A 14557-nucleotide genomic window follows, 5' to 3' on the forward strand; every position below is an offset into this window, starting at 1 on the left:
CTGAGAGCAAACCCTAATTGCTATTGGAGCTAGAGAGTGAGAGAGAAGCTCATATTGTGGTTCTTGGTGCATTTCTATGAAGAAGGATGAAGAGCTTCATGATGAGGAACAAAGGAAGGGAGTGGATCTGTGGTATTGAGTGTTCCAGCTGCTAAGAGAAGGTACAAAGTCCTCATCTTGTTCATTCCTTGTACCAGATCTCATTTTTGGGAGTTTTAGGGCTTTGCTTCCCTCCTTTTGAATCTATGAGTTGAATGAGACATGGTTGTGGTTGGAAACCTCAGATCTGGACCTCCTAAGGTCCTTAGAGTCTAGATGTCCCAGCTTTAGTCGTTCAAATGAGGGTTGATGAGCTAAATCCTTCATGAAAGGCATGTATTAGCATTTTGGAGCAATAATCTCATGTATGAACGTAAAGATCGAAGCTTTACGTGATTATTGAGCCTTGGGATGATAGATCTAGTGTTTGGAGTAATAGATCTGATTGAAATCGTCTGAATGAACATTTGGCCTGAATGAACTCGCGGAGTCAATGAGCCGACTCGACAAGTTGGTTAGGGTTTGTCCCGAAGAACTGAATCATGCGACAGCTCGACGAGTTGGGGGCCAACTCGACGAGCTGAGCTGGACTGTCACGAGATTTCTGAGGAAAATAAGTGGACTCGACGAGTCGCAAGGGTGCACTCGGCGAGTCGGGTCAAACATGGACCGTTGACTGAAGTTGACTTCAGTTGACCTTAGGGTTTGGTCAAACTGATTAAGAGGGGTCAAGGGGGGTAGGATGGTCTTCTACCCTTTCCTAGAGAAGAGGATATAAAGAGAGTATTGATTAGAATTATTATCATTGTGCTAGGCGGAGGCTAGATCGAGGATATCGAGCACGAGAGTTTACTAGACATCATACGAGGTGAGTCTTCTCACTATACATTACCTAGAGTGGTATCTATGTGCAGACCGGAGGGTCTTATGTGTTATATGTATGTTGAGATTATGTTTATTATGATATATGTATGATATGTGTTATATAGACCGGACCGGAGGGTCCAACGACTTACGAGGCCAGAGGGTCCTCGAGTAGACCGGACCGGAGGGTCCAACGATTCAGACCGGACCGGAGGGTCTAACGAGCTAGACCGGACCGGAGGGTCCAACGAGCTACGGGACTGGAGGGTCCCGCTGAGACACATCGACCGGAGGGTCGTACCGAGTTATAGCCTCGAGTGGCGTATGTGTTGTATGTGGTATTTTAGGGAACTCACTAAGCTTCGTGCTTACCGTGTTATATGTTGTGTGTTTCAGGTATCTCAGAGGATCGCGGGAAGGCACCGGCTTGATTGTACACACCAGAGAAAGAGTTATGTCTTGAGGATCCTGGATTGTTAATGGAGTTGTGTTTTGTAATTTGAATAAACGAGATTTCTATACAATATGTTATGAAAAGTATGCGATTTTTAAATGAAAAATTTGTTTGAAAAATTACGGTGTTACAAGTTGGTATCAGAGCCTTGGTTTGAGGGATTCGAATGCACCTTCGGGTGCGTTTGAACTCAAACTGAGGATTTGAGAAAGATTTTCAAAAGAGATAAATTTTTCTAAAAATGAGAACGAGTTTAAGGGAAATAAGTTGGAGCAGTGTATACAATCAGCCAGAGCCCGAACGGTGATTTCCCAAAATACCCTTACGTTTGTATTATGAGATATGCTATGAGATATTATGCATGCTAGAGATAGGCTAGGTATTTCATATGTTAGGACTAGAGTGGCCTCATTTGTGATGCCTTAGCCTAGGAGTTACTGTTACCTGTGATGTGCTTACGAGCATGTGCTGGGTAAGAGTATCCAGCAGGAATCCTCTTAGAGAGGGATGTGAGTAGAGGAGTAATCTAGGAGAGATACCTAGATGAGCATTTGAGGAGTCTACTAAGAGAGTAGTCAGATGTCCGCGTGGGGTAAAGTTGCTTGAGTTCGGTGGTATTCTTTGAGTATGAGGAGAGCAAGTGGGTAATAACCTAGAGTGGTTTTACATGTTGGTAGAGATTATTCGATGCCCGAATGTTGCTTGCTTCGTGCTTTGTGGAACTCTTGATGATGAGAGTCAGCTACTAAGTGAATATGACGATATTTAGGAGGTAGATGGCTGGCATCATAAGGAGTTCTTCAGCAGCTGATGGCGGAGAAGTGTGAGAACCTAGGAAGAGCCTAGTAAAGGGTGATCCTAGTCAAATGAGTACGCTGACAGAGTAGGATATTTCGCAGAGGAGCGAACACGCATGACGGGGTTGGTGAATGAGAAGGTCGAGCAGCTACTTAGGAACTCGGGGATGGTCCGTGTGGAAAGTATGGGTAGATGTGGCAGGTAGTATGGGCCCGTACTACTGAAAGCAGAGGACCCATACTCGATATAGGGAACATTCCAGAGGTTTTAAGTAGCAAATCGAGAGGTGATTTCATGGTTCGTGTACCATGATTTGTAGAAGATCGAGAGGTGATGTCATGGTTCGAGTACCATGATTTGTAGCAGATCGAGAGGTGATTTCATGGTTCGAGCACCATGATTTGTAGCAGATCGATAGGTGATTTCATGGTTCGAGTACCATGATTTGTAGCAGATCGAGAGGTGATGTCATGATTCGAGTACCATGATTCGTATCGGATTGAGAAGAGATAACATGGTTCGGGTACCATGATTCATAGCAGATCGAGAGGTGGCCACATGGTTCGAGTACCAGGACCCGTGGCGGTTAGTGTTACTGGTTCCACCAGTTATTCCGTTGTGATTGGTTAGACTGAGATCAGATGTGAAAGAGTATGGGGTCAGAGGGCCATGATGAACGAGTTTTAGTGGAGCATCCCTTGAGAGGGAAATCGAGTTAGCTCCGAGGGATTTTTGGTAAGATGTCAGATGAAGTCGCAAGGCTCAAGGATGAGTAGAGATGGCGGTTATGGAGGATTGCGGCATGAGTTGAGCAGTCAACCGATAGTGGAGATGTCACTTTCTGTGACATGGATGGTATTATTTCTGTTTCCTGTGGGAAACATAAGAGGTGTTGAGAATTCGGTTTCTGAGCTTGGGGGTAAAACCCTGCGGGTAGCATTGATGGCGACCTTCCATCAGAGTATTTGGGCAGTATGTCTGTCGAGAGGTAATGTTAGAGCATGAGCAGGTTGGCAGTGGGGACTGAGACGGTTAAGGACAAGGATACACCCTATTTGAGCATAGTAGGGCATGTATTAGCTACGGAGGCAGACGATCAAGAAGAGGATATTGGGGCGGTAGCTCTTATTGTCTATGATGGGTATCGAGTGTGGTAATGAGGTCTCCGCTCTTATTACAACCCACATGATGGAACGTTGGTTGAGGAGTCGAGAAGGAGGAGTATGATAGTTAATTATTTCAGATTAAGGGTCAGAGTTACTACTGGACAGTTAAGATGTCCGGTAATGGGATGGTATGAGATTATGTATGATTAAAGGCAATCATGATGAGAAGTTTCTGAGGATTTCACCTGAGATTCGGGGTATCTGGAGTTGCAGGGTCTCTATCGGGGGGACCACCGAGCATTGCGTAGTACCTTCCAAGTGTAAGTGTGATGTTCCTGGTGGAAACAGTCTATGGAATAGATTTTTGGTGCGCCAAACGGTGATGGTTCGAACCCTGAGTGGGGGAGAACCGGGTATTCTATCGAGAGGATCAGAGATAATGCATTTTGTACGTGTTAAGGAAAGGATGAGTGTCTCCACGGCAAGTGGCCGTCGGTCGAAGACCGTGTGGTGGCTAATAAGGATAATTTCATCGGCTGGGAATTTCTGGCTCAAGGTATGGGATTCTGAGCAATAGAGGAGGGAATTTCGAATTTTCGTCAACATGTTCTGAGTCGTTGACAATTCTTCTGTGTTTCAATCGAGAGTTGGAATATTCCGAAGATACGTGATGTGTGGCATGAAGATTAGTTGTGAATCCTGAAGGAACGCATTGTTGTATCTTTGTATGATGTTGTAAGTAGGAGATCAGTGGTTGAGACGGGACATCATGAGGTTCTGTGATGGTGTGCCGAGGTATCTGAGTATGATGTTCTAAATTTCGGATTATTTTGAGACTTGAGTTATGGGATGACGAGTGGTGTATCAGGTGTCTACGGTTCCAGTGGGGGCCCTTTCAGCTAATTGACATCAAGTGGGGTTATTAGAGAATGTGGATTGCAGCAGGGAAAGGTGTTTTGTTATGGCGGATGTCGTCAGAAATAGCAATGCATAATTTGGGTAAGTGTGTACACCTATGGTTGGTCCGCAGGGCATGAGTTAATGATCGCAGTGTGGCGTCGGCTTGAGGATGAGATTGTGAAGTGGTAAGAGCAAGGGCGATAAGACTACGGGGAGCCGTAGTACTCACTATTCAGTGAGAGGTTATGGTGATGCTATGGGGAACCGTAGTACTCACTATTCAGTGAGAGGTTGCGGTGATGGTACGGGGAGCCGTAGTACTCACTATTCAGTGAGAGGTTGTGGTGATGCTACGGGGAGCCGTAGTACTCACTAATCAGTGAGAGGTTGTTGTGATGTTGCGGGGAGCCGTAGTACTCACTATTCAGTGAGAGGTCGTTGTGATACTGCGGGAAGCCGTAGTACCCACTAGTCAGCGAGAGAATGTTGTGATGAAGTACTCTCTGATCAGAGCGTGACGCAGAAGAGTTTTAGGCTTGGGTAGCCCTAATATTTGAGTTTGTGGGAGCCTGGTGGTCGAACCAGGGGCGAGACTGGGGTCTCCATATTTGTCGGGAGTCGTTATATTCTGAATTGAGTAGTGGTTGTTGCAACCAAATGGAAGTGGATAAGTGAGGAACGCATGGGTTGCGGGTCATGAGTCATGAGTTGAGTGGTTCGTTGGGACGAGTGGTTCCAACTCTATGCCGGACCAGACTCTCGAGTTGAGTTCGATTCTATTGGTGTATTGAGTAGGCAGAATGAGATTCTGGATTCAGAAATGAATTTCGTTTGGAAGGGGGTATTGGTTCTATCTGGTGTCTTAGACCTGAGTGGGTCAACTCGTTGGTATGAGAAAACCACGAAACGCATGGAACTAATGAGCAGTAGACGACAGAGGTCGAGAGTGAGTCGAATTCTGTATTCGCTTGAGGTGAAGCGAACTTCGTGACTTGTGTGTCACATAGGGCCGGGATAGTTGCATTGATAAGGAAGTCAGTGAGGCGTTTTGGTACACACAATGGGTAACCTTTGGAGGTTCAATTGTTGGATCAGGAGATGACCTGGTGCTCAGTCTTGAAAGGGATATTGAGAAGGTAGCTGAGGTTTATGTTTGCCAGATGTCGGGGGACACTTCTGAACAAGCATGGCCATTGTTCGTGTCTGAGGACAGGGTGTTGAGGGTTCGTTGTTCAGAAGGGTTGTGATTGCAGTACAGTGGATGAGTCCCTGGTGTGATGTGATCCTTCCATTCCTTGGTATATGATCTGGATTGTTTATCATGTCTGGGACGAGTGATCGGTAGCCAGTTTTGGGCATGGACTTGTTTTATCGGTTCCCACTAGAGAATCAGAGGGGCAGTGAGCTATCGGGGTTTGTTATTTGAGGAGCGAATAACGTGGTGACATCTGGAGAGGGCGGTCTGGCTGTGTGTCAGGCTACTAGAGTTCTAGATTCTTGAGAGTCAGAAGGGGTAGCATAGTGGCAGATGGGTCTGTCCTTTTCCAGGGAGGAGTTCCTGTTTGGATTCAGGTGTCCAAAGAGGAAGATAGTTGTGTGGTATGAGACCCTTTCGATGGTGTTGTTTGGTTATTGGATTAGATCTATATGTTGTGGAGGAGCGATTTCGAGGGCGAAATCTAATTCAAGTGGGGGAGAATTGTAACAACTGGATTTCCAGGGACATTATTGTGTATGTTAATCTTGAGATTTGAGGAGGGACTCGACGAGTTGAGGGACCAACTCGCTGAGTCGAGTCGAGATTGCCGCGTGGATTTAATGAATGGACTCGACGAGTCAGAGGAGGGACTCGCTGAGTAGGTGCTGGGCAGAGAAACCCTAATTTCTCGGGTTTGGGGCCTATTTAAAGGCATTTATAGCCTCATTTGCGGCTACCTTCCCCTGAGAGCAAACCCTATTTGCTATTGGAGCTAGAGAGTGAGAGAGAAGCTCATATTGTGGTTCTTGGTGCATTTCTATGAAGAAGGATGAAGAGCTTCATGATGGGGAACAAAGGAAGGCATTGGATCTGTGGTATTGAGTGTTCCAGCTGCTAAGAGAAGGTACAAAGTCCTCATCTTGTTCATTCCTTGTACCAGATCTCATTTTTGGGAGTTTTAGGGCTTTGCTTCCCTCCTTTTGAATCTATGAGTTGAATGAGACATGGTTGTGGTTGGAAACCTCAGATCTGGACCTCCTAAGGTCCTTAGAGTCTAGATGTCCCAGCTTTAGTCATTCAAATGAGGGTTGATGAGCTAAATCCTTCATGAAAGGCATGTATTAGCATTTTGGAGCAATAATCTCATGAATAAACGTAAAGATCGAAGCTTTACGTGATTATTGAGCCTTGGGATGATAGATCTAGTGTTTGGAGTAATAGATCTGATTGAAATCGTCTGAATGAACATTTGGCCTGAATGAACTCGCGGAGTCAATGAGCCGACTCGACAAGTTGGTTAGGGTTTGTCCCGAAGAACTGAATCATGCGACAGCTCGACGAGTTGGGGGCCAACTCGACGAGCTGAGCTGGACTGTCACGAGACTTCTGAGGAAAATAAGTGGACTCGACGAGTTGCAAGGGTGCACTCGGCGAGTCGGGTCAAACATGGACCGTTGACTGAAGTTGACTTCAGTTGACCTTAGGGTTTGGTCAAACTGATTAAGAGGGGTCAAGGGGGGTAGGATGGTCTTCTACCCATTCTCTAGAGAAGATGATATAAAGAGAGTATTGATTAGAATTATTATCATTGTGCTAGGCGGAGGCTAGATCGAGGATATCGAGCACGAGAGTTTACTAGACATCATACGAGGTGAGTCTTCTCACTATACATTACCTAGAGTGGTATCTATGTGCAGACCGGAGGGTCTTATGTGTTATATGTATGTTGAGATTATGTGCATTATGATATATGTATGCTATGTGTTATATAGACCGGACCGGAGGGTCCAACGACTTACGAGGCCAGAGGGTCCTCGAGTAGACCGGACCGGAGGGTCCAACGAGCTACGGGACTGGAGGGTCCCGCTGAGACACATCGACCGGAGGGTCGTATCGAGTTATATTCTCGAGTGGCGTATGTGTTGTATGTGGTATTTTGGGGAACTCACTAAGCTTCGAGCTTACCGTGTTATGTGTTATGTGTTTCAGGTATCTCAGAGGATCGCGGGAAGGCACCGGCTTGATTGTAAACACCAGAGAAAGAGTTATGTCTTGAGGATCCTGGATTGTTAATGGAGTTGTGTTTTGTAATTTGAATAAACGAGATTTCTATACAATATGTTATGAAAAGTATGCGATTTTTAAATGAAAAATTTGTTTGAAAAATTACGGTGTTACAACGGAGGTGCCTCCGAGCTCGGACCCGTGTCCACATGCGAGCCGAGCCACACGTCCCCCTTTCCTCGCTGCCACCTCGCCTGCTGACTCCTCCCCTTCGGTCCGAACTTCGGCCTATAAAAGGCTTGCGAGACTCTCCGGTTTTAACCACATTTTTACACCAAATTTCACACACTTTCATCTCTTTCACTCCCACAACCTCACCTACAACCCCCAAAGCCCCGGTATCAAATCTAAAACCCTAAGCAAGCCTCGAAGCCCCGAGATTCTCGAAAAAAACAACTTTCTCCAGTCGAAACTCTGCCCGAATAAAGTCAGTTTTTCTTCAAATAAACTCCTTTCCAGAAAACGAAACGTTATCCAAATCACCACCTATCAAGTGAGTTCATACCCCCGTATTTTCATAATTTCTACTGTTTTAAGGGGGGGTACAAGTCTAACACAAGAACTTTGTGTTACAAACAAATGATTTCAAATCATGATAAAATGACATTAAGTCATCAAAAATACTTATATATATATATATATATATATATATATATATATATATAAAAGATTTAAAAGGCTTAGGACTGATAACTCATTCTGGATCCTTTCCCTTGTTTAAATGTGGGCTTATAGGATTGGTTATTTGTCCGAATGTCATTTAAGTTTTATATATATATAATTGTATATGTATATAAATATAAAAGTTATTTCATCAGTTTAAATACCCTTTGTAACATGTTGAGCAAGGGGTTACATTCAAAAACAGTTAAATACCAATTCAGAAAGTACATATAAATTATAATAGGTATAATTTATGATACATAGAACAATAATTCATGATTCAAGTATACTAGAATACACCGTTTTACAAGAAACAAAGGTTTGATTCAAAACAAATCAAGGGTATACAACTTTCAAATACATATTAAGAATACTAATTCAGGAATATACAATCAATCATTATTTCAGGATGATTGGGTTTTCATAACTATTATACATGTAACGTTTATATGCTTTTTATGAGTCATTCAATTCAGGTTGTTTAATTCATTTAAACAACATAGTTAAAGTCCTGATATTATAACCAGAGTCTCCAGTCATGGGATCGAAACAAGTTGTGTGTAGATCTATATTGAGATTAACAACCCCGCACTCAGGCTGCTAGCTACAGTCAGGCATACACGCCAATGAGTGACAATTGTTATCAACAGTTTAAACGCCTACAAAACGTTTGTTTCAGGCCATCTAGTCTCAGTATGGTTATAATAACTCATTAAAAAGATATTAACAATACGTTAGTGTAAAATCAACTAAACGTAAGTACATTTTCAAAGTACTGGTTTACAAAATACAAACTACAGTAGTACATTACAGTTTACAATAACAACTGGTGGAACCAGGCACACTCATAGTTACAAGTTTTACATAAAGGAATACAAATACAGAACAATGGTTTACAAATAGAACAGTTTTATGAGAATAAAACTACTTTTCATATACAGCAGAAAATATAGGATTTTCTGGAACAGTTTACATATTCAAGATACAGAAACATACTTTTAAACATAAATACTTATGCACTCACTCAACTTTATGTTGATACTCTCTTTTCAAATTACTTGTATTCTCAGGGAAACAATAAACAGGTACTCCCCGAGCTTTTTGAGAAGATGGAGCTATCTTGAGTCATATCTTCTTCTTTTGTATAACTATTTTGGTTTCAATATACAATGATTGAACACATGTAAATACTTATACTTTTTAAATACAATGGTTGTTTGTACTTTGATTACTATGATGCATGTGTTGTGATACTACAAATGATGTCCTCCACCCCCAGACGTTTCCGTCGTCTGGTTTGGAGGTGTGACAAAATGTTTTTAAGTATTTATAATTTCCATGTATATTTCCATTTACAGTACAATATCAAACAACTATATTTTTAATAGGACATTTATAACCATTGACTTTATCTATATTTTTTGTTTTGTTAGAACAGTTTTCCAGAAATTTTATTAAATAAAAGCAAATTAATTTAATTTTTTTTCCATTTTAGGCTTTTTGGCCTTTTGACTTGGGTTATGGGTTATTAAAGTCATTTTAACAGCTTGGTCCATTGTACATTGATATTATTGATCTTTTGAAAAACTTTGCTAGTTTTACATTAATTTTGTTCGGCTCAAGCGGTATCATAATTTATTCTTACTAGGCATTTTCATTGCCTAATTTATTTTAACATGTACTCAGATCAAAGAATTTTGAGGTTTAGAATAATAGTGATGACTTTTTAGAAGACCAGAGATTGTGTGGTAAAAACTTGAACACTGTTTTCAGGGGTGGATTTAGGGGGGTCACCGGTGGCACCGGCAACCCCTAACATTTCCGGCCGTAGTGGAAAATTTTTCGAAAATTTTTAATTTTTTTTATTTTTTCTATTATCGTGCAGCCCCTAACTCTCCCGTGCACCCCTACTAAGAAATCTTGCGTCCGCCCCTGACTGTTTTGATATTGATTTGGATACTACCTCTCTTTCAATCAAATCAAATTATTTTGGAACTTTGGAACCTAAATTTCAGATTACTATCTTTTGAGTATTTGAAAAGACCATGTTTTCCGCAAATTTTGAAGTTAAAACCTTTTAATGTAGGATCAAATGATTTTGTAAATCTTTTTAAAACTTCCCTAATGAGGAGTGTTTCAAGTGTCCATATTTCTTTTTTATCCCGTTCGCACAAACATTTGATGATACACTTTGAAGATTAAAAACATATGAGTATTACAAATTTAATATTTAATATTTAATATCAGAGATTAACAAGATACAAACTAATTACTCAAAAAATAATAAAGTGAAGGATTAAATATAAATAAGAGTATTACGGAACATTAAAGAATAAAAAAGGTTAATTGTACAAAACAATAAACTAAAAAAAAACATGGGTTATTCACTAAAATGACGACTTTAATACATATTACAAAACACCCACAACTTTCAAATATAAAAAAATGACAACCTGGTTCAAAAATCCAAAATTTTGTTTTTCTGATTTTTCGAACTCACTTTTTTGTGTAAAAACACATTCGGAATTCGTTTTGTATGACAAAATTTGAATTTTTGAACTTCAAATTTTCGAACTCCTATGAATTTCTGAAATACTAATTCGAAAATCTAAATTTTAATTTCTATGAATTTTGAGCATGTTCTGCATGTTTTTTGTTGGACGTAACTTTGGAATATTTTTTCCTATGAATTTCGAACATGTACTCCATATATGCATAGAGTACAACTTATGAAACTATATGTACAACTCTTGATGACATCATGACCAGCAGGTTTGAAAAATGATGATATCATCACCAAATTTACCAAATTGATTTTTAAACTGGAATTGTATGAAATTTGCATGGATAAAGGGAAACGAGCAGATTAACAAAAACAATCGCTTCAACGTGATGTTTGGTGTTTTCGACCATTCAGGGATGTTTAGGTCAAATTGATGTTTCTCTATTTTTTTGATTTTATGAATTTTTAAAACATTATGTTTGATTTAGTAGTTGATTAATAATCTTATCCTAATCGTTTTTGTGTGCTACGAATTCCATTTTCGTTCTTTATTTTCCTTTTTGTTGTTGTGAACGACATTTAATCAAATCATATGTGTATCACATGAATATGTTGAAGTGCCAAAGAAAAAAAAAACTAAAAATACTAAGTATGAATCTACAAAAAAAGTGGGTCATTTTCTTATATATGTATGATGTTCAAAAATCCATAATATAGTTCAAAATTTACAAATTTCAATCTTCATAGACATTTTGGTGTTTCCTGAAAAAGATGGTTATTATGTGATACCTACTTATTGAAAATGGTTAGTTTTGTGAATATCCCAAAACACATTTAGTAGAATAAATGTGTTTGATACATATATGACCTAAAAATTTATCTTCTTTCATAGTATAAAAAAACATTATATGGGATTGATCTAAATAATCAGACCTTCCATTGGAGATTATCTTAAAAAATAGAACGTCTAACTAGAAGTCATACAAGAAAAGCCAAAAAGGCTATGACAAAATAAGATAGGAAAATGATTACAACACTAGTTAATATTATGCTTAAAGAAATCTTTTACCGATGGCTAGATTGGTTGATGAATTTACTAAAATGTAATAAACCACACACTACAACAAAATGAAGTTAATACAACTCGATAAAAAGTTGTATTAAGCCTTGGAAAGTTTGTATTAGGCCTAAAGCACCTTTAACGAGGGACATGTTAGATGAAGTTCTCTTAGACCTCAAGCAACCATTTTGTTAGAAAATGTGTACGACCCTTTTTTTAAAAAGTTGCAATTTTTATAAAAAATCAACCATTTTAGTGCAACATTTTTATACTCAAATACAACTTTCTTTACACTCAAATGCAACTTTTATTATTGTTGTAGTCACAAAAATGTAACCTTGTTACACTCTTATGGTTTTAATTATAAAAATCATAACCTTTTTTACACTCAGATGCAACTATTATGATTTTAATTACAATAATGGAAATCTTTTTTATACTCAAAATGCGTCATTTTTTACACTAAAAACAATTGTTATTTATAGACATTGTTTATTCCATTTAACCATAACAAAAATATATATCATAGATATTATATTGTATTTTAACATACATGTCCAAACTCAAAATAACAACCATAAAATATAGTCAACAAAAAAACTGTTAATTACAATCATAAAGAATATTGAAATCCTTTTCCGTATGTACTTTTTATCATGTTATATGGTTGTTTCATTTTATCATCTTTGCAAAACGCCACCTCTGATTTCGATACCCCAAAAAAGTAGTATGCCATACATACACGATAATGAGTGATAAAGTCAAACCAGAATTATGTACTGATAATGTAAATTGCATGACAATGAATCCGAATAATGAGTTATAAAGCCATACCTTATACCAAACATAAACTATAACTCATGTTAGAAGGTAGAAACTCTTGTACTCTAGAAGGTAGTTATTATATAAGCTTCCAAACCACATCTTCAACTTTGTCTTATTAATCCTCCAACTAGCCCAAAGCCCAACTGTAGGTGATACAACTAAACTTTGAAAGTTGAATTGCAATTATGAACAAAGTGCACTATACCATCTTTAATAGCGTATTATTAGAAGGCTATATATACAAACATAAGTAAATAGTGATAAAAAAGTAGAAAAGTGGCAACTACTTTGTTCAAAACCGTATATATCCAAATATTTCGAATAGTGCATTTTGTATGTGGACCCACTTGCATATTTTTATTATTTGTTTCTTAACTTGTAGAAGATACTTCCATTTAGTGTTCAAATTTTGATGCATGCTTACGAAAGTTCATTTTCTTAAACATTACCTTGGTTGCTTAAAGTCAAATGGTATGTACATGTCTGTTGGTATAGGAAGTGTCATGGATGTATCTTTATTAAACATAAATACTATCAAACTTTTTTTAACTGTCGCAATCTATATATTTATTAGCCAAGTTTGAAACAAATAATTGTCATACTGGATAATAGATTAATAGTCATCATTGTTTTTCAAATTGGCAAATGAATATGTTCTTTAATTTAAAGACGAGTAAAAACTAATTTAGTTATATTAACTACCTTCAAACATACCAATTCTAATACTTGTATTTATCACCAAAAAAAAAAATTCATTGTATTTTTCTAAATCACGACACGAGTAAGGTGTCATAACAAGTTCCCCATCATAACAATCAAAATCTAAAGCCCAAACAAGACCGATTAGAAGGCTCATATGCATCACAAATAAACCCATACATATCATTATTGAAATTGAGAAATTTTTCAGAATGCAAAGGCTGTTGGAACTTGGAAGCAATTAGGTGTATGCCCAATGGGCCTAAGACTTGTTAGCTTGTGACCTTGTGTAGAAGTGTAGAATTAGGGACGAATCGGATCGAATTTGACCCGCCTAGTTTTAAGGATTATTTAGAAATTCTGATGTTGGCCCCTAGTCTAGAGGTGCACAAAGTAAACCCATTTTTTAATTAAATCTAACCGATTTTTAAATAACCTGTTCAATGAAAATCAAACTGCTGGTTTTATATAGGTTTGTATAAATAACTGAAACATGTTTTTTTTCCCGGTTTTTCTACTATAACCGAACCCAACCGGTTTTCTAACCTAATTTTACTTCCAAAAAAACTGAAAAAATCAAACTGATATAACCAAAATCAGTCTAGAGAAAACCAGTTCAAAACCAGTATATGTGTCCCTCTACCGTAGTCTATTGAATATTAATTGTTATTTTGCTAATGATTTTGGGGATCTAAGTTCTGGAAATTTCATGAAGGGTATATGTTATGGAAATGAAAACTTAGCTAAAGTTATAATTAATTAACTTTACAAGATAATGCAAAAATGCATTTGGACTTCAAAAAATTGTTATTTTGCTCGCAAATTGAATCTTTGAGCTGATATTAAAAAAAAGTTCATGCACTCTGTAGAGTGAAATTTTGGTCATGGTGTTAATATGTTCTGCTTTATACCAAGACAATTATGATAAAATAACTATTCCACTTAACATATATGTTGATGTACTAATTACACGTTCATGGATGTGGAAATTGTCCATAATACCCCTACCTATTAAGATAATCAATACTAGTGATTTGGGTTGAAAAGGAAAAGGCTGAATTGGGGATAGAAAAAAAGAAAGTTCTTAAGTTGTATCCAAACAAAATCTCCAATAAAAGGGTTTATCATTGCGTTTAATCGTTTTGACATTTGAAGAATGAGATGAAGAATGAACCATTTCCCACATCACTTGTATATCTTCGTATCCCCCACAAGCCTCCATGTCTTTGTAAAGACTCACCAATCCATTCTTATGCCCTGCAATACACAAATACACATACACATATTAGAGATAAAGAGCTCTTAAAGGAAGCAAGATGATCGTAGGTTTGAGTCTTTCAATCAAGGACTTTATGATATTTTTGTGCATACCCTGCAAAAAATG

The sequence above is a fragment of the Lactuca virosa genome, chromosome 9 (assembly GCF_052849685.1).
Source record: "Lactuca virosa cultivar CGN04683 chromosome 9, Lactuca_virosa_CGN04683_v6, whole genome shotgun sequence".
NCBI lineage: Eukaryota > Viridiplantae > Streptophyta > Magnoliopsida > Asterales > Asteraceae > Lactuca > Lactuca virosa.